We start from the raw sequence: 22,080 nt of genomic DNA, 5'->3' as shown, positions 1-22,080 counted from the left end.
CTCCAGCGACACTTACCACTCTTTTTTGGTTGTGCAATGGTACATCTGTTACCCAGTGTTTACAATTTGGATTTACAAAAATTTCATCCTATGAACTATAATTTTAGCAGAGAACTGCAAGTTGGGCATAAAATAGTTTACATGAATGTTGACTTTTTTTTTTCCCTGATGGGGTAAAAAATGCATGAAATAAATACTGGTGATATTTTAGTTTTGCTTGAATGAAGATTTATTACTCCCAGGAAACTGACTTACAGGCAGACACAAATCAACCTGACTATGAAATAGTTGTATATGTACACCACAAAATGAGGACAACCTCCCCACCCCCTTCTAAAGTACTTACCCTATTTATGGGTCTCCCAGTACTTCAAAGACCTTCAGTAACTTAGTCCAGAGTAGTTTATTGCTTCGTAGAACTAAGACATTTCAAGGGGAAAGTTGTAGGTTACAGTATATTAAGGCTCTCTCTTGGGCAGCTTAGAATCCCATGATGCTATATGAACTGTCGGTGTAAAGCTTATTATAGCATGACTTCCTACAGTATAATTCTTAAATCTTTTAAGTTTTACAGAGCTGTCTTTAATCCTATGCATTAAACCTTAAAGCACCAACTTTCCAAACTCTGGAATACCACCTGTGAGTCGGAGCAATTACTCTTTGTTACGACATACAGGTTGTCTATGGCCTATTTCAAATTAGCTGTTTGACCTTTTAACAAAATCACACCCCACAATATTCCTCATAAAGAGAAAAGTACGGACTGCTGTACTGCACTTAAGAAGCCAAAATCCCCTACCCCCCCCAGCATTTGATCAATTTGCCTTTGCTGTCAACAGGGAAGACTCCTGTTACAGCACATCTAGAAACAAGCAGACCAAGTCAATACTTTCTTCCTGATGTGCTGTCATTTTTAAATGTCACATTCTGGGGATTTCCAGGGAAGTAGCATTTTTAGGTTTCCCTAGCACACTGAAAACAGACCAATGATGGAAAGGGGAAAGAGAGTATTATCCCCACCTCAGACAAGTGGAAGCTGATCCAGAGTCACACTCAGCAAATTGCGCAACAGAGACCATAGACCAGTGTTGTGGAGCTCCTGCTCTCCTGCTCGGTGGTCTGTCCAGTCTCTCCTATTTACAGCTCTGTCAAATGCCCTTAAGAAGATGGAGAATATAGGAATTAAAGCATACACAAAGAGCCTTGATGTGAGACACAAACCAGTTCATGAAAGCCAATATATATTGAGTGTCAGCAATGTGATGGCTGTTACGCAAACAGAGCAAAAAATATGGTCCTTAGGCCATGACATTTATATGGTCTACTTTGACAATTGCCCCTCAGCTATTTCCAGCCAGGCTGGAGAGCTTTGCCATACCCTGGTTGCCTGTGAGATATTTGAATTTGCCAGTACTAGGACAGGCAGCTGTGGCACCCCAGCAGCAATGATGGTGGCCAAGCTGTACATTTTCTGAGCTCCAGCAGACCCCTTAGGTAAGTGGCAGTCACCATACCAACAGGTCACTGCTCCAGTGAACCCACCAGGTGTCTTCAACCAGCCTGGACATCTGCTTTCAGCCACAGGCAAAGCCTGGCAGCAATAGTCCCTGCACTTGTACCCCTTCTTCAAAGCCTCTGAAAACCTGAAGAAGCACAAGCATCCTATTCATGGTCTAAAGCAATGATGAACCAGCAGTGCAGAACTGATCACTTCACCAGGCACTGCTGTATTTCAGCTACTCATTTGTTCCCTTTTGTTTTATTATTTCTCCTAAACCGCCCTTTCTCTAAATCTGGTGCAAGCATCTCTCCCTGCAGTCACCATTCCAACTCCTAATGCCTCACGGTTAGAAAATGGGGAAGGAGGTTCCCTTCCTGTGGCTTTCATGAAGGCACCCCAGCCCTGGAAGTTCGGGCCTGCAGCTGCACTGATGCAGCAGCAACACACACCCCTCTGTGCCCAAAATGGGGGGCTAGCTCAGGCATGTCAGGGGCTTTCTCTAAAGGGAACCCAGCTGCTCCTGTAGGTTGTTTTGAGTCACGCCTTGGATGTGAAATTTTGTAGAATATTTTTTTCCTCTTCATCTTTGTGGTCACTGGTGATTTTAAGGCCAACATCTACCTGCTCAGCTCATAAACAGGCCTTTAAGGTGCTGTAGAGCTGAGAAAGAGAGAATTTCCCTTTTTTGCTGAACATACATCCTTCCACAGAGCCTGGACACACCTGGGAAGCAGCAGTTTTACTCCCAGGTTCGTGCCAGCTGGAAGGACATGGCAGGTTTGCAGTGACACAGAAGCCTGTGTGGGGTCCCTGAGTTCTGCTACTGCCCAAAGCCACCAGAGAGAAGACAGAACCTGCATATCATTTTCTAGCCAGGTAATTGTGGCAGTATTGTTTTTTTAATAACCATGTAGCAAAATCAGTTGCTCTGGCATGTACTGCCTGCAGTTAGTCTTCAAAACACTTTTCAGATCAAAACACCAGACTCTACTAGGTAAGGCAAATATGAGACATTTCTGACTTATTGCATTGGCTGACTTTTGTCTTAATTTCCTGTTTTAACCTCAATGGCAGGGAAAGTTGTATTTTCACTGTATGTGAAATGGAGAAGAGATACCAGAAGGTTATCTGAATTCCTGCATGCAGATCATTGTCTGAACTGTGTGCTTGTTCCCAGCCTTTCACTGGCATAACCAATGCCTGACATAAGCAGTAATTCAAAGATGCTGAGGAGTTAAAATGTATCTGAGTCATTCTGTCAATCCTTTTCTTATTCAGCTATGACCCACAGATCTGTTTGAATTTGGGAAGCCTGAGGTCAGAATGAAAAGCATCATTTTTCTTGTAAGCCAAACACATTTGACTGAGAAAAAGTGAGCTAATAAAGATAACGAGACATTTATGTCACTTTTTAGAATGTAATAATTTGTCTGATCATGTGGCCTTGGAATATGATTACACGTAGTACATTCACGTTACACAGAGGAGAATGTGTTTGGGAGAAAAAGTATGTTTCTCTTCCACACTCACCTTATGGAAATATGTATAAAATAGGAAGGTTAAGGCTCTGCCATTGCTCACGGTCTTTGTCAGTGGAGGAAGAACTGAATTGCTTGGAAATTTCTGGTGAAAAATGTACTGATTTGAACTCAGATGAATAGAATTCACCCAATTTAATAGTTTAGGGTTACAAAAAACATTGATGTAAAACAAATCTCTTTATCCGTACTGTAATCAGCAAAAATTTCTTGGCCACTTTTCCATAATCCTCTGGTAGTTCTTGGTAGCAAGCAGAGATTTACTGGAGGAATTAAAACCACTTCATTTCTCCCACCACCAGCAGCTGTTTGCCCCTGCAGCCTTCCTGGGTAGGGTATTGCTGCCTTGACCTGTAGTATGCATAACTCATAGGAAAGTAACAATATCCTGGGTCTAGAAGAGACCTCAAGAAGGTGACCAGCAGGTAGTGGAAGAACTAGAGCAGCTCATAGAAGATACTAGCAAAAGTAGTCAGAAGAGACATGCACAGGAAGTGGCTGGGCAAGTCTTCTTGATGCTGTAAGTACTGGGGCGCCAGCCTGCAGTGCAATCTCCACACGCAGTCTGGAGCACTGTGTAATGCTCATGATGAGAGCTCTTTCCAAACAGAGCTGTGCAGATGATGTATAAAAGACTTACGCAAGGAATACCAACCTCAAGACTTGTCAGACAACTACAAGTAGGTTGAGCTGTTCAGGAAACCTATGGGCTCCACAGATTTTCCAGTAACTGGTTTTGTCATTGCTGTTTCCCAATAGGTACAGTCCAGAACCAAAATACAGAAGTCCTTCTGCACTCTAAATATTTCACAAATCTAAACGCATCCATTCTGGGATTAGGTCCATGCCTTGGTTCCAAATTGTAGGTATCATATGTGCAGTTCGGTTTCGTTAAGGCAAAGAGTATTTGGGTAGCTGTCATGGAGTGCCTGGAATGTGATGAAAACAAGAGGTCTTGGCTGCCTGCTGCTGAGGAACTCCCAAGGCACTTCTCACAGGAGCAGGGGTGTTAACCCTGATATCCTGGTCAAATTCCAACATGGCTAATTATATCCCACTTACCTAAAACTCTGTCATAATTTCTCTGCTTGCTGCAAGTATTTGCTGCAAGCGCAGGCTCTCTTCTGGTCGTCTAAAAAGTTATTGTCTTCCACATCAGAAGCAAATGTATTTTGAGAATAGCTGCAGTTGGGAATTGTGCAATTCCCCAACAAGTGCAGGATTGTAAGATGAAAAGTCTAGTTATTACTTACATAGAGTTCAAGACCAAAAGCACCTGCCAAAGAGAGGGTAAATATATCATAAGGCTGCAAATGCAGTTATGAGCAGTCAGTCATGATCAATGGGCAATCACTCATAGGCACAGTAACAGCTATGGATAGTCACTCATGACCATAATAACAGCATCCATCATGCTCCCTTATCCAGTCTTTTGTGTAAGAGAAATTAAGAGAATACTTGTGGGTGGTGGCAGAGCACAGAACAAGAGTGTGAGGTATGAGTAGCACAAGTGAATATTGCCTGGATATAACATCAAGGAGCCCCAGGGACACAGGAGAAGACTATACTGTCTGAATCCAAGACAGGAGAATCATAAAATCATAGAGTGCATTGGGATGGAAGGGATTTTTAAAGGTCATCTAATCTAACCCCCCTGCAGTAAGCAGGGACATGCCCCAGCTAGATCAGGTTACTCAAGCATGACCTTGAATGTCTCTAGGGATGGGGCCTCCACCACCTCCCAGGGAAATTTGTTCCAGTGCTCCACCACTGTCACAACAAAGAACTTCTTCCTAATGGTAAATCTAAATCTACCCTACTCTAGTTTAAAACCGTTGCTCCTCATCTTGTTGCTACACACCCTTGTAAACAGTCCCTCCCCACCTTCCTTGTATGCCCCTTTCAGGTACAGGAAGGACACTATAAAGTCTCCCCAGAGCCTTCTCTTCTCCTGGCTGAAAGGTATCAGTTCTCACAACCTGTTTTTATAGGAGGGGGACTCCAGTCCTCTGATCATTTTTGTGTCGTTCCTCTGGTCCCACTCCATCAGGTCCACATCCTTCTTGTGTCGAGAGCCCAGAGCTGGGCATAGTACTGCAGGTGAGGTCTCACCAGAGAGAATAGAGAGGCAGAATCACTTCTTTCCATTTGATCCAGCCCAGGATGTGATTTGCCCTCTGGCACTTCATATGCACTACCATCTGCTAACAGTGGTTGTGACAATATAGTAATTCAAGACTTCATAGTAAGTCAATCTTCCTGAGGCTGTCAGGCCTTTTTCTTTCATGTACTTGTTAAAAGTGATTAGGGGATTATTGTAGCTATGTAAAGATACAATGAGATAGAATAGTGGATAAAAAACCTATGCGTTAAAAATCTTGATGAAAGAATAAAATATCAAGGATAATGTTAAAGTTGCAATATTGCATCCTATTGTTTGTTTGAAAAGGCAATGCATGTGTGGTGCATAATACTATGGAAATGGCCTCATGGTAATCCCTGTGAGTATTTTTGCATCATTTAGAAATAAATATTTCCAGAAGGAAAGCAAATTATGTAAATGAATCTTTACCACTTTTTCTACTGAAACCTCATATATCTCATTATTCTGCCAGTATTGGCAACCACCAAAGTATCTTTGAAATGAACAGATATGACAGGTTCATCAAGAAGTGCCCAGAGGAAATGAGTGGTTTGCAGACTATTCGTACTGATTTCCTGCTCTCTTTCCATGACAATCAAGATTTTTTTTACATATGGTCAAAATATCCCGCCACTGCTAGAATCCACAGAGCAACCTCCTTACAGCTCATGTGGTATGACAGTCATACATCCAAGGTTCTCATCTTTCTGACACATATACAGACAGATATACACAGATATGCACACACACAGAGACTAGCAGTTCTGTTACCCAACAGTATGACTTGAGTTAACCTGTGATATTTAACTGAGGAGATGGTAGTAGAATGTGCATTTGATAAATTAAGCATGTGGGTCTGCACTCAAGTGTATGCCCATGAAGAGTCATTCTCATTCCTGTTTTCAGAAGACAGGTGCTTCAATCACAGCTAGCAGCCATCAGCAATAAGGGCATAGAGCCTTAAACGCCTCTTCCTGTCTCCTGTGTCTCTCTAAACAGGATGAGGCTACATTAATGAAATAACACAAAGTGAACAGGATGACCTAACAGATGCTACCAGGATGTACTGTACTGTTCCTAAGATAAATAAAACCTGTCATCTTCAACAGGTTCAACAATCTCCACATATTCTCCAGAGCATAATAAAATACAGCATTATAGAGTTCCAAATTGCTATGTAATTCCATATTCTCTCCCAAGCCATTAGCTCCCCTTATGCCAAAAAATGTACATAAATATTAATTATGTGAATATGGGATTTTTTTTAAAAATTAGTATAAAAAGTAAGCTCTGAATTGTTGCAATTTAGGATTTCACATTTCAGGCTTTTAAACTCTGTTATCCAGCAGCACAATTTCACTCAGTCACTCTGGATTCCTGTAAAAAGGAACAGCAACAACAAAATATTCCTTTTCCGCAGGGACTCTTGGATTTCTTATCTCAAAACTGTAAGAGAACTGGGAAAATGGGACTCCTCCTTCATTGCAGATGACTGTAGTATTTCTTTTTTATTGTAGATATTGTATTTATACACCACAGAAATTAATCCACTGTTTCTCTGAGAAAAGAAAACCCTCCCTCCGTTTAACAAGTGCAGATGGCATCTTCAGCTGACTTAGGCACACAGTACACAAAATTAGGGTCAAATTGTGATTTTGTCTTGTGCCAGCAGAGACAGTCAAGAGTTTCTCATTCCTGTTGGCAAAGCAGAATTTCACCAGTCCCAGAGGGAAATTCTGGTTTTAACATAATAGCTTCTGTAATGTAAGATCACTTTGCAGAGAACAAACTTGAAGAGGCTGTCTAGCTTCTCTTGTCCTTGAAACCTTGTCCTTTTCCCAGAAGTACAGAGCTGCCTGGGCAAGCTAATAGCTGATCTCCTCCCCACAGGCAAATAGGTGATTTGTTGGCTCTCATACAGGCTATTGTCTTCAGCAGAGATAACTTTTGTTCATGACATGGTGTGGTGTTGCTTCCACTGTCTTGTTTTTTGGTGATAACAGGATATCATGAGCCCAAGAAGCACAGGTAATGGATGGTTACAGAAAAATTATTCCAGACAGGACATTCTTCCCAGACCAATTTCAGCCCTGTAGTGTGACCTGCTTGGCCTGAGTGGTTCTTAGTGCACCAGTATGTCACTGAGCCTAAGAGGAACTGGAGGCTAAAATATTTCATGGGTTTATATCTGACTGACCCTCTATTTTTTTCTTCTCATATGACATACTTGTGTCATTGTCCTTATGTGTTTCTAATACTTTTAAAATCTTCCTGTGCTCCTGATCATTCCTGAACTTGACTGGAGTATCGGCTATGCTCACAGTTTGACTTACTAGCAAGATATTTATCTAGGCTTTTCCAGCTATCAACTGATATTTCCCTTCTGTAATGGAAAACATTAAGGCATCTGATACTAGGGCTGCCTCACATGAAAGCTGTCATAAATGTTATTAGTGGAAAAGTCAAGATGCCTAGAAATCATGCTGTAAGATCTATTGCTAAGACTTTAAAACTGGAGAGATTTTCTGAACCCCTTAATGTGAATCAGAAGTGTGTATTTGTCATTTTAAGTGAGAATTTTAAGAGGTCAGTTTGGAAGAAGGAAAGATGGAAACTTTAAACTTTGTATTTAAAGTAATTTCCTTGCAATAAGCTCTGCTGGTCTCTGGAGTCCTGTCCCAAGTGGAATGAATGAGATACGTCCTGGAAAGAATAGTTAGAGTAAACCTACTCAAAACACTTGAAATTATGTCTTGTTTGTAGAGACTGAGTGAGTGTTAGTCTGCCTTCCATCATAATGGTCACATTTACTATTCTCAACTGGCAAAGTGTCTTTTTATTGGAAGCAGTACCAGCTGATCTGTCAGTTCATCTCAACAAGATGTGGTAAATTTTAAACTGCTGTTCCACCTTTGCTTTGCATTTTTGATGTCATCTTCATCAGACACTGGAATGAGTCAAAGTCTGATGTGCAAGATAGTTTAATGCACCACATACCATCTATTGCATCACATCTATAACCTGCCAGCACTGTAACAAGGTTCCCTTTTCTGTATGCACCCTCAAGACAGGACTTTCACTGAGTTGTATTGGTTTAACACGCTGAACATTTCTTCAGCCCTTCACAAGGAGCCATCGGCAAAGTTGGCAAATACTCCAAACCTTTGAATTGGATATGGTATTTTAGATTGGCTTGGTATTATTTACAGTGTTTTGCTGTTTGTGATTAGGTTTAAGGGGAGGTTGGCTGCAACGTTCTGATCTGAATTTCTCCAAAGTGTTTTGTTCAGCTCTGGATTGGAGCACGCTGTAGTCAGCAGTTGTTCCTATCAACATCTGTAACACATTTGGTATTGCTTGAAAATATTAGTCATGATTGTAAAAATTTATTTCATATTTTAACTATAAGGTGGTCATACATACTGGGCACTCATTGATTTATATGTTATCTCTCTCTGCTAATAATATTTTTGCTGTGCTTGTTCCAAGGCCTGGATCTTTGATCTGGGAACAACTCTCAGAGTAAGAAATTAACCTAACTGAAGAGCTGTGCCTGAACTTGGAGGACTTGGAGTTAATTTACATCTGACTGCTCTCTACTGATTTGTACCAATTCTTAAGTGCCTCAGATAAACTCTGTGGTACACCTCCAGTGTGCCATAACTACCAGAACTTTCCTACGCAAAAGGAGGCTTCTCAACTGATAGTTGATTTTATAACAAAAATTAAGACTTTGCACAAGTATTTTAAATACTCTGACTGAAAAATATTCAGGAAGAGTCTGAAAATAAGGGCTCTCCAGTGTGAACTCCTTGCCTATGAAAGACAGTCTCATTTGATAAAGTGTGCTTTTCCTGTGGTGTAAGGACTCTGGCCCTTGTACTTGGAATTAAGATCTATTTCAAAAGATGTTTTGATGGGATCATATAAGTTGTTGAATATATGCCAAATGTACACTGCTTAAGAGGCTTTCAGGGTCAGAAAAGTGTCAGTAATTGTGTGAGCACTAACTTATGCTATGGACTAGAGTGACACAAAACGCTTCAGAAAAGCCTGTCTCTCCGTGTGCCCTCTGTCCTGGAGGAGGCAGTAACAAGCCAGCTAAACCTGTTTGGCCACTGCCTTTTCTCCTCCTTCCAGGGTCCAGGTTTGAGGTTGAGGCTGCCTGGAGAGGGTGGAAGCTGGACCCCGAGCCTCACGTTTCAGAGACATAACTGCACGTGTCAGAAGTGTGAGAAGGCTGTACAATTCTGCCCACCAGACAGCATTTTGAACTGATTGGCAGGATTTGAACAGCTCATGTGCCATTGGGCCATTCCATTTGCAAAAAGGAAATTTATAGGGGTGAATTTCAAAGCCCACATCTCTCCCTCTTATCTCTCTTATCTTTTATCTTCTCCTCCCCTGTTCATTAATGGAATTCAAGGCAGTGAAAAGCACCTACTTTGTGCTCCTGTCTTCAGCTTCTTTTGTCCTGGCAACATATCTAAATGCAGAGTTCTACACATTGGCCACAACAACCCCAGGCAGTGCTACAGGCTGGGGTCAGAGTGGCTGGAGAGCAGACAGGCAGAAAAGGACCTGGGGGTCCTGGATGATAGTAGGCTGAACATGAGCCAGCAGTGTGACCAGGTGGTCAAGAAGGCCAATGGCATCCTGGCCTGGATCAGGAATAGTGTGGCCAGCAGGAGCAGGGAAGTCATTCTGCCCTGTACTCAGCCCTGGTTAGGCCACACCTTGAGTCCTGTGTCCAGTTCTGGGCTCCTCAATTCAAGAACGACATTGAGACACTTGAAACGTGTCCAGAGAAGGGCAACAAGGCTGGGAAAGGGTCTGGAGCACAGCCCTGTGCGGAGAGGCTGAGGGAGCTGGGGTTGCTTAGCCTGGAGAAGAGGAGGCTCAGGGGAGACCTTCTTGCTGTCTCCAACTCCCTGAAGGGAGGTTGCAGCCAGGTGGGGGTTGGTCTCTTCTCCCAGGCAACCAGCTGTGCCAGGGGAGGTTTGGGCTGGATGTTAGGAAGAAGTTCTTCACAGAAAGAGAGACTGGCCATTGGAATGTGCTGCCCAGGGACGTGGTGGAGTCACCATCACTGAAAGTGTTTAAGAGGGGACTGGATGAGGCACTTTGTGCCATGGTTTAGTTGATTAGATGGTGTTGGGTGATAGGTTGGACTTGATGATCTCTAAGGTCTTTTCCAACCTGGTTAATTCTATTCTATTCTATTCTATGCTATGATATGCTATGCTATGCTATGCTATGTTATTCATAGTGTTTAGATCTCCACTACAGCAGCATGTCTCCCTCTCTCTAACTTCCTCTAATTTTGGATACTACCCTTTGGATTATTCCTGCCCTTTGGATTACAAATACAAACTCAGAGCATCACTTCATCCAGCAAAGGTTTTGGTAGTTGACGGCTCGGCCGTTCATTGGTAACTTGTGCTAATTTACCTGGTGGTTATTCCTGAGGTTTATAGCTTGTTCACCCGTTGGTTAGCTCTGTTGTGAACCCGAGGTGGTCAATCTCACCACCCAGGGCAGAGTTGCTGTTCATTTTTGCACTTATAAGAAGTTTCCAGTTTGTTCCTCTGTATTCCCAGTTCTGATTTTTCTAGGCTGTTCCACTGTTTATTGGATCCAATTGCCTCAGGAAAATAATTTTTTTATATTTAGTAAATCATTCATATTTTATCATATTTCCATTTTATCAATTTGATCAAAACTGATATCACCCTCTTTAGTGACTAAATTAAGTCAAAGCACCATTTATTTGCTGTGGCTTGAAATAGACACTCATATATTACAATTTGGTGAATTGTTAGTCTGAAACAGCTCAGCCATGCAGCTGAGCCCTAAGGATAGGTCTCTCCTGAGCCAAACGCTACATAAGCTTTCTAGTTACAACGACACCTCAGCTGCTTCAACATTAAAAAATCATCTCTTAATTTATATATGACAGCCCATTCTTGCACAGAATCACTGTTCTTTCCAAAACTCCTGTGCTTCTGCATAGCAGGATTTGTCCCATTGTTATTTTTTCCTTGTAAAACTGGGATGATTCTTCAAGTGCCTGTGAAATCTTCTAAGAATTAGCATTGGACAGCAGGAATTGCATCAAAGAATCAGAGCTAATCTAGTGCTAAGTGTCTTTGAAAATTCACCCTCTATGCCCATTCGCAATAGTGCATGACTGAGTTTTGGTGATAGATCTTTTTGTCCATGTATGGGTATGATGCCTTGGCTTAGAGATTATTTTTCTAAACCAGGTCCAATGTCATGACTACAAAAGTAGTAACTGCATTTTTGGCAAGTATTAGGTCATATTATCTGCAGATTGCTCATAGCTAGTTTAGGCCTAAATTAAATTTGTTCTTTGTTCTGGAGGTTGGTTTTCAGTTTTGCTTGGGCAGAGCTTCAGCTTACACATTTATCTGCCAAATGTCACTGTATTGAATCTATTCTCCCACCTAAAAGAGGAAGCTCCTTCAAAGTCTGATTTCTTAGTAAAATAACAACTAAAGCTGCCTTAGATGATGAGCATGAAGGATACTTTCAAGATAGCAGGTGGATTACTAAGGTCAACTTCAGTAACCTCTTTTGCTGTTATTGTATCCTGAAGAGCCATTCATGCATACAGGAAGGTTGTAGACACACCAGTTCTGCTGGTGGTTTTTAGTGTTTGATCTGACATTAGTAGGTGCCCAATCAGGCTACACTGGGGGTCTTGGGGGCTCTTTATTTTATTTGACTTTTGCTGATTATTCCCATTCATCCATGGACACGTGATAGTGAGAGTGTGATACCTCCCTGCCTTCCTGCTCATGGGGGTGGAAGAGTGAAGAGGCAGTAAGGTTGGGAACCAGTTGGCACATGTTAATTATGACAGGGGTCTGAACATCAAAAATGTGAGTAGAGAGAAAAAAGGGAAAGAATAAGTGTGATGTTACAAGAGGATGTTTGCTAGATCTAACAGCTTGAATTCCATGAGGTAATTATAGAAGTATAAACAACAAATCAGTCTTTATCTGGCAAACCTTTCACCATAAGAAAATGGAAGATATATCAATGAGATTATAGGATGTGTCTCTGTAGTGTACAGAGTATCTGTAACAGTTTTGGGCCCCTCGTTTCTGCTCAAATAGCAAGGCATGCATCAAAACTATTACTGAGAACGTGATGTGGGTTTCTTGCATCTCCCACTGAAGAAGAAAGCTGTTAGTGATTACTGTCTATGTGGGTTTTATTTCAAGGCTGGGCTCATGTGGTAGTTTTCTTTTTATCTCAGAAGCCAAATTAACTGTGTGATAACCTCATTCTTTCCCTCTAGGAAGACCTCCAAGAGTCCACTCTTATGACTGGTTTATACAGAGAGAGCAATGAAGTGGAAAGGAAGGCTCTTTTTCTGCCCTCTTCCCCATCTCAAGTCCCTTTTACTCCACTCCTGCAGCAGTAGAATGAAAGCCAGACTTCCTCTTCCCTTTAAGCTTACAGCGATCTTTGTATCACCACTGACTGATTAACAAAACAATTTGTAAAGTCTTTGGTTTACTTTTGATCTTTCAAAACAATAGTAGCCTTAAACAAAGCCAGATACTTTAAAGATCACCACATGGTTTTAATAGTATTGTCCTACTTTGTGTCATGACCTGAATGAACAAGATATGAACAGTATTCCTATTGTCACCACATTTCATAGTGTTATCACATTTGCTAATATTTCCTAGCTAAAAATACATTGGTAGCTATTATGAAGCTGATGTTGTCACTCATTAGAGTCTGTTCCAAAGCCTACTCAAGCTGTTACAAACTCACTTTCTGACTTTGGGCAGTGCTGGATCTGAAGCACAAAAAGAGAAACGGTATGCTCAGGAAATTTCCCACCTTTCAAATCCCATTCCTTGCCTCTCTTCAGCTATGCAAAAGCTCTCACCACACTGCAGACCACTGTGCAGTTTGGATGCTGTATGGACATGTGCAAGCAGTATGGAATCATTGGTGTATTTTTGCTGACAAACTGAAATTATGGAGGGAAGTAATGGGAAGTACTTTGGGATTTGGAGTTGGGTTGTTTTTTTAAATTGCTTGTGTAAATAGAATGCTTAAGAAATTAAACAAAAATAAGGATATTTTCCTTTTCCTGTAGCTGAAAAATATAAAAAACAAAAGCTGAGGGGATGAGGCAGGTAAGGATGAAGTCACAAATATTTCATTTTCTCTTCCTTCCCATTAGCGCCATGCTCTTTCAGTTATGTAATGGGGAAGAGGACAAGCTATTGCATAGACTGCTCTTCTCTTCCACTTCATAGCCATGAAGCTGCATCCTGCTCTGATAGCTGACCTCATTTATGTCCTTCCCAGAAGACAGCCTGCCCTGAGTGGCAATTATAGTTGATCTATTTTAGCACAATGTGATTACAAACAGACTGATAAATCACTGAACAGTGTAACATGAAAATGCAAGTTCAGGCAGCACCTCAACCACAGTACAGTTCAGGACCACTCAATTTAAGAAGGATATTGAGACACTTGAACGCTTGCCCACAGAAGGGCAACGAGGCTGGAGAGAGGTCTCAAGCACAAGCCCTGTGAGGAGAGGCTGAGGGGGCTGGGCGTGTTTCACCTGGAGAAGAGGAGGCTCAGGGGAGACGTTATTGCTGCCTACAACTACCTGAAGGGAGGTTGTAGACAGATGGTGATCAGTCTCCTGCACCAGGGGAAGTTTAGGCTGGAGGTGAGGAGAAAGTTCTTCCCAGAAAGAGTATTTGGCCATTGGAATGTGCTGCCCAGGGAGGTGGTGGAGACACCATCCCTGGAGGTGTTCAAAAAAGGAATTTGATGTGGCACTTGAAGCCGTGGTTTAGTTAGTCATGAGGTGTTGGGTGATAAGTTGGACTTGATGATCTCTGGTCTTTTCCAACTGTGACAGGTTGAGGCTGTGCCTTTAAGAAAGGGAATATGGTGGACGGAAGTTGGTAAACGAAAAGAAGGATCTAAACTAATTTCATTGGTAGAGTGGGAGGAAGCACCTTCTGAACTGGGAGTGCAGGAGGGTATCCTGGGCATTCCGACACTTTTATCTTCAGTCTTGCTTCCGTTCATCCTTAGGGCAGCAGCTCTCTGTTCTGGGCTTTCGGCCAAGGCTTTGACCTTGAAAATTGATAAAACTGCAAGGCCTGTATTAACTGCTTTCCAATTAACACATAACTGCTTCTAACTTATTTCTCTTTTCTCTCTTTTCTAACCCGCTCTGGGGAAAAGGGGAGAAAGGGGGAAGCGGAGGTGGGGAACCCCCTCAGCAGAGGGGGGAACTCTCATTTCTGTGCTACTTTATTGTATATCTTTGTATATATTGTAAATATTGTAAATTTGTATATATTTCCCTGCGTTTCCCTGCTTTGGAAATATACAGCACCCCTTGCTTTGCTAATTCAGCTGTGAGGTTTTTTTTTCCCTTTTCCTTCAAACTTTCTTTCCCTTTACTTTACAGGGGGGAGGGAGGAGGCTTCTTGGCCTTACCCTTCCAACCCTACGACACCAACCTTGCTGATTCTTTAATTACCATGAGGGAAGCTGAGAGCCAAGTGTTGGTCTAATGACAGAAATAATTTAATAGCAGACTTTGGATCTTGAAAGGCCCACTATATTTATTTTTTTTCGTAGCCACATATGTCCATGTTATAATACATATTGAACAATTTAGAGGTTCACAAGTTGGTTTAATGGGTTATCTTGGCTTATCTTGCTACACTAGGGGGTTACAGGGTCTTTAGGAGAGACAGGCGAGGGAGAAGAGGAGGAGGGGTGGCTCTGTATATTAGGGAGTCACTCTCTGCCACAGAACTTGAGGTGGAGAAAGAAGGGATTGAGAGCCTGTGGGTTAAAATCGGAGGGCAGCCTAACAAATCTGACATCTTGGTTGGAGTCTGTTACAGACCACCCAACCAGGATGAGGAGGCTGACGAATTATTCTATAAGCAACTGGAGGCTGTCTCAAGATCATCAGATCTTGTCCTTGTGGGTGACTTTAACCTGCCAGATATCTGCTATGAACTTAATTCAGCAGAAAGGAGGCAGTCCAGAAGATTCCTGGAGTCCATGGAGGACAGCTTCCTGATGCAGCTGTTAAGTGAGCCTACCAGGGGTCAGGCTCTGCTTGACCTGCTGTTCTCCAATAGAGAAGGGCTGGTGGGAGATGTGATCATGGGAGGCTGCCTAGGGTGCAGTGACCACGAGATAGTGAAGTTTTCAATATTCAGGGAGATAGGGAGGAGCACCAACAGAACCTTCACCTTGGACTTCTGGAGGGCAAACTTCAGCCTGTTTAAGAAACTTATTTGCAAAGTTCCCTGGGTAGTAGCCCTCAAGAACTGAGGGGTCCAGGCTGGTTGGAGCTACTTCAAACAGGAGCTCCTGAAGGCACAGGAACTGGCAGTTCCCACGTGCCGAAAGATGAGCTGGTGGGGAAGGCGACCGGCCTGGATGAGCAAGCAGCTCCTGGAGGAATTAAGGGAAAAAAAGAGGCTGTATCACCTTTGGAAGGAGGGGAAGGCTTCTCGAGGTATGTTTAAGGAAGCTGTTAGATTATGTAGGAAAAAAATTAGAGAGGCAAAGGCCCAGCTGGAACTGAAGCTGGCCACCTCTGTGAAAGATAATAAAAAGCATTTTTACAAATACATTAACACTAAAAAGAAGGACAAGAAGAACCTGCATTCCTTATTGGACCTGGAGGGGAACACTGTGACTGAAGATGAGGAAAAGGCTGAGGTCCTGAACACCTTCTTTGTCTCAATTTTTAACAGCAAGGCAGGAGGAGTTCAGGGTGAGTGGCCTCCTGAGCTGGGTGATGGGGTCAGGGAGCAGTGTAATGCCCTGGAAATCCATGAGGAATTAGTTTGGGACCTGCTGAGCCACTTGGACACTCACAAGTCCATGGGACCGGATGGGATCCATCCTAGGGTGCTGAGAGAGCTGGCAGATGAACTGGCCAAGCCGCTCTCCATCATTTTCCTCCAGTCCTGGCTCACGGGTGAGGTCCCAGGTGACTGGAAACTGGCCAATGTGGTCCCCATCCACAAGAAGGGTTGGATGGAGGAACCTGGAAACTACAGGCCAGTCAGCCTGATCTCAGTGCCAGGGAAAGTGATGGAGCAGATTATCCTGGCAGCAATAACTGCACACCGGAAGGATGGCCAAGGGCTCAGGTCCAGCCAACATGGATTTAGGAGGGGCAGGTCCTGCCTCTCCAACCTGATCTCCTTCTATGACCAGGTGACCCGTCTGGTGGACTTGGGGAGGCCTGTGGATGTGGTCTACTTGGAATTCAGCAAGGCCTTTGACACCGTCCCCCACAGCAAACTGCTGGCTAAGCTGTCAGCTCGTGGCTTGGACCGCTATATTTTGTGCTGGGTTAGGAACTGGCTGGAGGGCTGAGCCCAGAGGGTGGTGGTGAATGGTACCACATCCAGCTGGCGGCCAGTCACCAGTGGCGTCCCCCAGGGATCAGTGCTGGGCCCCATCCTCTTTAACATCTTCACTGATGATCTGGATGAGAAGATTGAGACAGTCATCAGCAAATTTGCAGAGGGGAGCAGATGTTGGTCAGTTAGAGGGTTGAAGGGCTCTGCAGAGGGACTTTGACCAACTGGACAGGTGGGCAGAGTCCAGTATGATGGCATTCTACAAATCCAAGTGCCAGGTGCTGCACTTTGGCCACGGCAACCCCATGCAGAGCTACAGGCTGGGGTCAGAGTGGCTGGAGAGCTGCCAAACAGAGAGGGACCTGGGGGTGCTGATTGACAGCTGCCTGAACATGAGCCAGCAGTGTGCCCAGGTGGCCAAGAAGGCCAATAGCATCCTGGCCTGCATTAGGAATAGTGTGGCCAGCAGGAGCAGGGAAGTCATTGTGCCCCTGTACTCTGCATTGGTTAGGCTGCACCTTGAGGACTGTGTCCAGTTCTGGGCCCCTCAGTTTAAGAAGGACATCAAGACACTTGAATGTGTCCAGAGAAGGGCAACAAGGCTGGGGAGAGGACTTGAGCACAAGCCCTATGAGGAGAGGCTGAGGGGGCTGGGGGTTGTTTAGCCTGGAGAAGAGGAGGCTCAGGGGAGACCTCATTGCCCTCTACAACTACCTGAAATTCGGTGGTTGTAGCCAGGAAGGGGTTGGTCTCTTCTCCCAGGCAACCAGCACCAGAACAAGGGGACACAGTCTCAAGCTGCGCCAGGGGAGGTTTAGACTCAAGGTGAGGAGAAAGTTCTTCACTGAGTGAGTCATTCGTCATTGGAATGTGCTGCCCATGGAGGTGGTGGAGTCACCATCCCTGGAGGTGTTCAAGAGGAGATTGGACGTGGCACTTGGTGCCATGGTCTAGTCATGAGGTCTGTGGTGACAGGTTGGACTCGATGATCTTTGAGGTCTCTTCCAACCTTATTGATACTGTGATACCTGTGATAGTTAAATACTATAGTTTGGGAGCAAGAATATTCTGACTTGCCTTGGCAGGGAAAACCCTAGTAGGGAGTATCCTAGGAAGGATATTCTGGATACCGTAGGTACCAAGGCACTCTGAATCTTACTTTATATTACAATCTAAAGTAGCTAGTGTGAGTAGGTGGTGTCGTATAAGGACACAAACAAGTAAGAAGTGTCTCTGAAATCAAGACGGATGTATATGTTGAACTTCAGTGTAACTGTAATTAGACTTTTCCTGTATCTCCTTGCATGTCAGAGAAAAGAAACCATGTCCACTGAAAGCAGAGACTGTAAGATAAAGTCTTACAGAGGATAAGCATGGTGACTCCAGAGCCAACCTTCTGCCTGCCACCGATATTCAGAATGCTACCATCTCCTCTGAGAAATCCCACCTGATACAGGAGTAACAGAAGGTGCATTTAGGGAGGGATGAAGCCCTGGTCTGCACTGCTAGAGTGCATTATAGCAGGTGCCCATATGGTACTGCTCTAATTTATGATAGCAAATTAGTCACTGTTCTTTGGAGTAAGAAAATTACAGAAGTAAGAAAATAACACAAAAGCTATTAAATTACCTGGTAATTTGATTGAATAAGAGAAATTTGTAAAGACAGCTATTTGCTTCTATTAAAGGGGAAGCATAAAAGCACAAGGTTCAAAAATAATTTATGCCTAGAAAGGATGTCTTTTTCTTTGGGACAAACCCTCCAGCTCTGTCAGAGTTACTTTGCATCTTGTGTGTGCAGATTTTGTAATTTTTTTCTTTTAACACAAAAAGGAGAGGGAACTTTTTCAGTATTTGCTTGCAACCTGGGCCAGAACAGTCACTAAAAAACTGACAGTGTCCTTATCCAAGGGAATTTGATTATGGGGAACATTTTTATTTTCTTTTACATCAATATGCAAGCCACACATTCTGACTTGGTAGCTTGAATATGAAGACATTCATCAACGGACAGAGGAAAAGGAGAAGGGAAGAGAAGAGAAAAAGAAAGGGGAGGGGATCAGGAGCTGAGGAAAACATAACTCCTTGGGGAGTTATCTGCAAAGGGCAGAGACTGAAGTGTCTGTACCTGAAGAGTCAATCCTTGCACTCTATGACATGGCTTTTCTTTGCCAGTATAGCAAAATTTTCTTGAACTCTATTTTCCTTTCACTACCAAAAAGTATGCCCTGGAAAATCTGCAATGAGTTCATTATGTTGTTTTTCCTGCAGAAAAGATGGCAAAGTTTGTGGGAACAAGGAATATTCTGGAATAGCTAACTGAAAATTAAACATTAAACACTGAAAATGACATTTCATTTTGCAAAATATGCCTTTTTTTCCATCTGTAACAAATCTTCAGAAGGATGATAGGAAAATAACTTTTTACAGTCAAAGAAAAAAAAAATGCAGTTTTTGCCATAGCTTTTCCCAATTAGACCATGCTTTGCTCTAACCATGGATTTGTTTAAGTAAGGAATTATGCTAGGACCTGCTTCTGTTCAAAGGCTCAAAGCAAAGCCTCACTGGTTTCTCAGAACAACCTTCACTTACATTTCATTACACACCACGCACCACTTAAATCCCAACACACACAGTAGTGCTTTACAAAGTCTGGACTATTTCTTTCTTTGATGAATACCATACGGTGCCAAGATTCGCCAGATCCTGTCTGCATGAAATGAAAGTTTACAATTAACATTGTACATATTTAATGACAGAAGAAAAGCTGATACAATCTTCAGTGGAAGAGACTCCTGTGCATTACAGTATCTCTAGGCTATATTCATCACCTTCAAAGATATAACTAATTTTTGATGCCACTCCTGTTGCTAAAATAGTCATTGAAAGTACCAAATAGATGATATCACATTCTTGGCATACTGTGACAACCATGGTCAAGCAAAGTAAGACACTTCACACTATTTCAGAAGCTGTACCTTAGTCTTGGGAAAATTGAGTGAGAAGCACTAAGAGTAGAGGATGAACTGGTCTCAAATCTAGATTTTCTAATTGGTAGTTTAATGTATAATGCTGTTGTGTTTGTCTTCATTCTGTAACCATCAATGAAAGGACTGCAAATTCCTCAAAATTCAGCAACATGTCTTGTTGCTGGTATAACACTGACTGCAATGCAGGACATTCTTAGCAGTGCCTAGCATGTGTTGCAGGACAGTAAAATAGTTGCTAGATAACACCAGCTGCTTTTTCCCTTTAAGAGATTTCCAGCCCTGCAAAAATGTTGCTAGGATTGCCTGAATGTTGTCGCTTCAGAGGAAGCATGTATCTGAAATCCCACATAGGTGATAACGATTTTGAAAAAGCTGCAACCAATGAGAGCAAAGCATTTGCATCTGTTAAGAGCACAGCTTGCTCTTTCACTTGTGTCAAACCTATTGGCACAGAATTCAAAGCACTGGATTGGCAACTCTATCAGGAGGCAAGTACAGCATAAAACTATAATAGCTGTTAGCTTTCATTATCTGAAGAAGTGCTTGGACAACATAAGGTGTCACATAACTATGGAAGCTCTTGGGCAGCGGCTTGGCTGCCATATGCTTACATCTAAATTCTGTGCTTACCCCCATCTTTAACTAAATGTTTTCCTTTAGCAGCTGTGGCAACAGTAGTGAGTTCGAACAATTCCCACACAACTAAAACACAGCTGAAGGCACTGGGTTCTCTACTGAGGGGACTGGGGCCACAAGTACTCTCATCACTCAAAGACTTTCAGAGAAGCAAAAACAACTTGAACACCTACTGCTAGAGGTATGCCTATCTGGGTGGCAAGGGCCATATTGCAAAGATTCCTACCCTAATACAAACCCAGTGAGCTGCAGTCATGCACAGTTACTCGTGCAGCTGGAGAGGGTTATTGTCAATTTGGCTCAGCATGGCGCTGAAGCCACAATCTTGCTTCTGGTGCTAGTGCTAGTTCATGTGGGTCAAAAACACTATCTCTGCACTGCCCTTGGGGGTGAGCTGTCTTGTGTTTCTCTGCACCTGTGATGTGGCTTTTCTCTAGATTCTTCCCAAATCTCCCTTTTTTGCCTCTTCAGACTCCAAACTGTGAGATTATATAAGCCACTGGAAAGGGATTGCAAGCAAACTTAGGAGGAGGTATGAATGGCTGACTATGGGGGTGCAGGGAATTCAGGTCACTGCTTTTTTGAAAAGACAATCAAAATCTCTCCATACTAGAATGTCTGAGGTTTATTTTATAGGCTGCTTTACTGTGCTCCACATATTTAAGACAGAAAACCCAGACTTCATTCAGGGCCGAATCCTTCACTCATCAATTTCTCTCAACTCCTGTTTTAAGTCTGACTAATCTGACAAAGACAAAATCTTTGTTCCTATCTTTCTGATTGGAAACACAAAGTCATTCATTAAAATAAACCTCTCCCTTTGAGGAGCTGAGGCACGTTGTCCATAGAGAGTCTGCCCATCCTTTCAGACATGCTCCTGTAGCAAGGATGGCATGTGGTGGCAATAAGCTTCTGGAGGATTTCCACCGTAAAACTGAGACTGTTTTATCTTCCATTATTATTTTAATTTGTTTACTTTCCATAAGAAACAATTGATGCCTCGTTGTTCATTTTCTACAGACAATCTTGGAGTGTCTTGGAGTCTGGCATTGAGGGAAAGAAAAGTTTGCTATATGTAATGGTGTCATCCTTCTGCTCTAATACTGGCTGCAGTCTGACTTGTAGTAGTACAAAATAGTTATATACCAGCACGCCACATAGAAGTTACTGCAGTTTTTGTTATCCACAGGGTCTATTCAGGGTTCTGCAGGTTGCAAGGCTGCATTCTCCACTTCTTCTCCTTCCCCGTGTGAAGTATTTCATAACACATTTGGAATACAAATCTGTGCTTTCAAAGTTTGACGTTTTACAAATGAAATAGATAACTGGAATCTGTCCAGACAGTTTTTATTACTGCAGCACTTGTACAGCTTCATGGTTAATCTGTCTCCAGATGGGGCAACTGCTGTTCCCTTTCCAGATGAGATGGTGGCCCTGCACACGATGGGTTAAGGGGTGGAATGGTGTACAATACCAGCTTTCCACAGTGCCAATAGCTGAAGTGACTATTACTGAGAGTGAGAAAAGCCCACCTCTTCTTTTCCAATGATGCTTGAGAAGAGCCATTGGAATCCATTTTAGAGCTGTGAACCTTGAGGAAGAGAAGGCACATCTCTGAATTCCGGAATAAAGCATCAAAGTTCCTGAAAGAGTCTAGTTTAAACACTCCCTTTGTTTATACGTGGCCACTTTAGACACTGTGATCTGCAGGCAGCTTAGGGGTTCCCTCTACATCCAGGGCACTGACTCATGTACACCTCTCCTTGGATGCCAGTCTCTCCTTCAGGTTCAGAAACTATTTCAGTTTAACTTAATTGCTTACATCACAGGTATGATTGTTTCTAACACACTGTACA

At 42.9% G+C, this 22,080-nt stretch overlaps 1 long non-coding RNA gene across 3 annotated transcripts in view; it reads right to left on the bottom strand.

Annotated features, from left to right (window-relative positions):
* LOC137451418 (uncharacterized) overlaps nt 1–22,080 on the bottom strand; it is a 45,378-nt gene that overhangs the window by 16,382 nt on the left and 6,916 nt on the right. For all 3 annotated transcript variants that reach the window (XR_010989821.1, XR_010989822.1, XR_010989823.1), the window contains exons 3-4: nt 1,021–1,157; nt 347–419 (exon numbers count right to left, since the gene is read on the bottom strand). This is a non-coding gene — a long non-coding RNA (uncharacterized lncRNA). The remainder of the gene's footprint in view (nt 1–346; nt 420–1,020; nt 1,158–22,080) is intronic.

This window comes from Melanerpes formicivorus, unplaced genomic scaffold, assembly GCF_026170545.1.
Source record: "Melanerpes formicivorus ecotype bairdi unplaced genomic scaffold, bMelFor1.0.p_v2 SCAF_43, whole genome shotgun sequence".
Lineage (NCBI taxonomy): Eukaryota > Metazoa > Chordata > Aves > Piciformes > Picidae > Melanerpes > Melanerpes formicivorus.
Note: the sequence above shows the minus strand (reverse complement) of the source record. Positions and strands in the feature narration are given on the sequence as shown.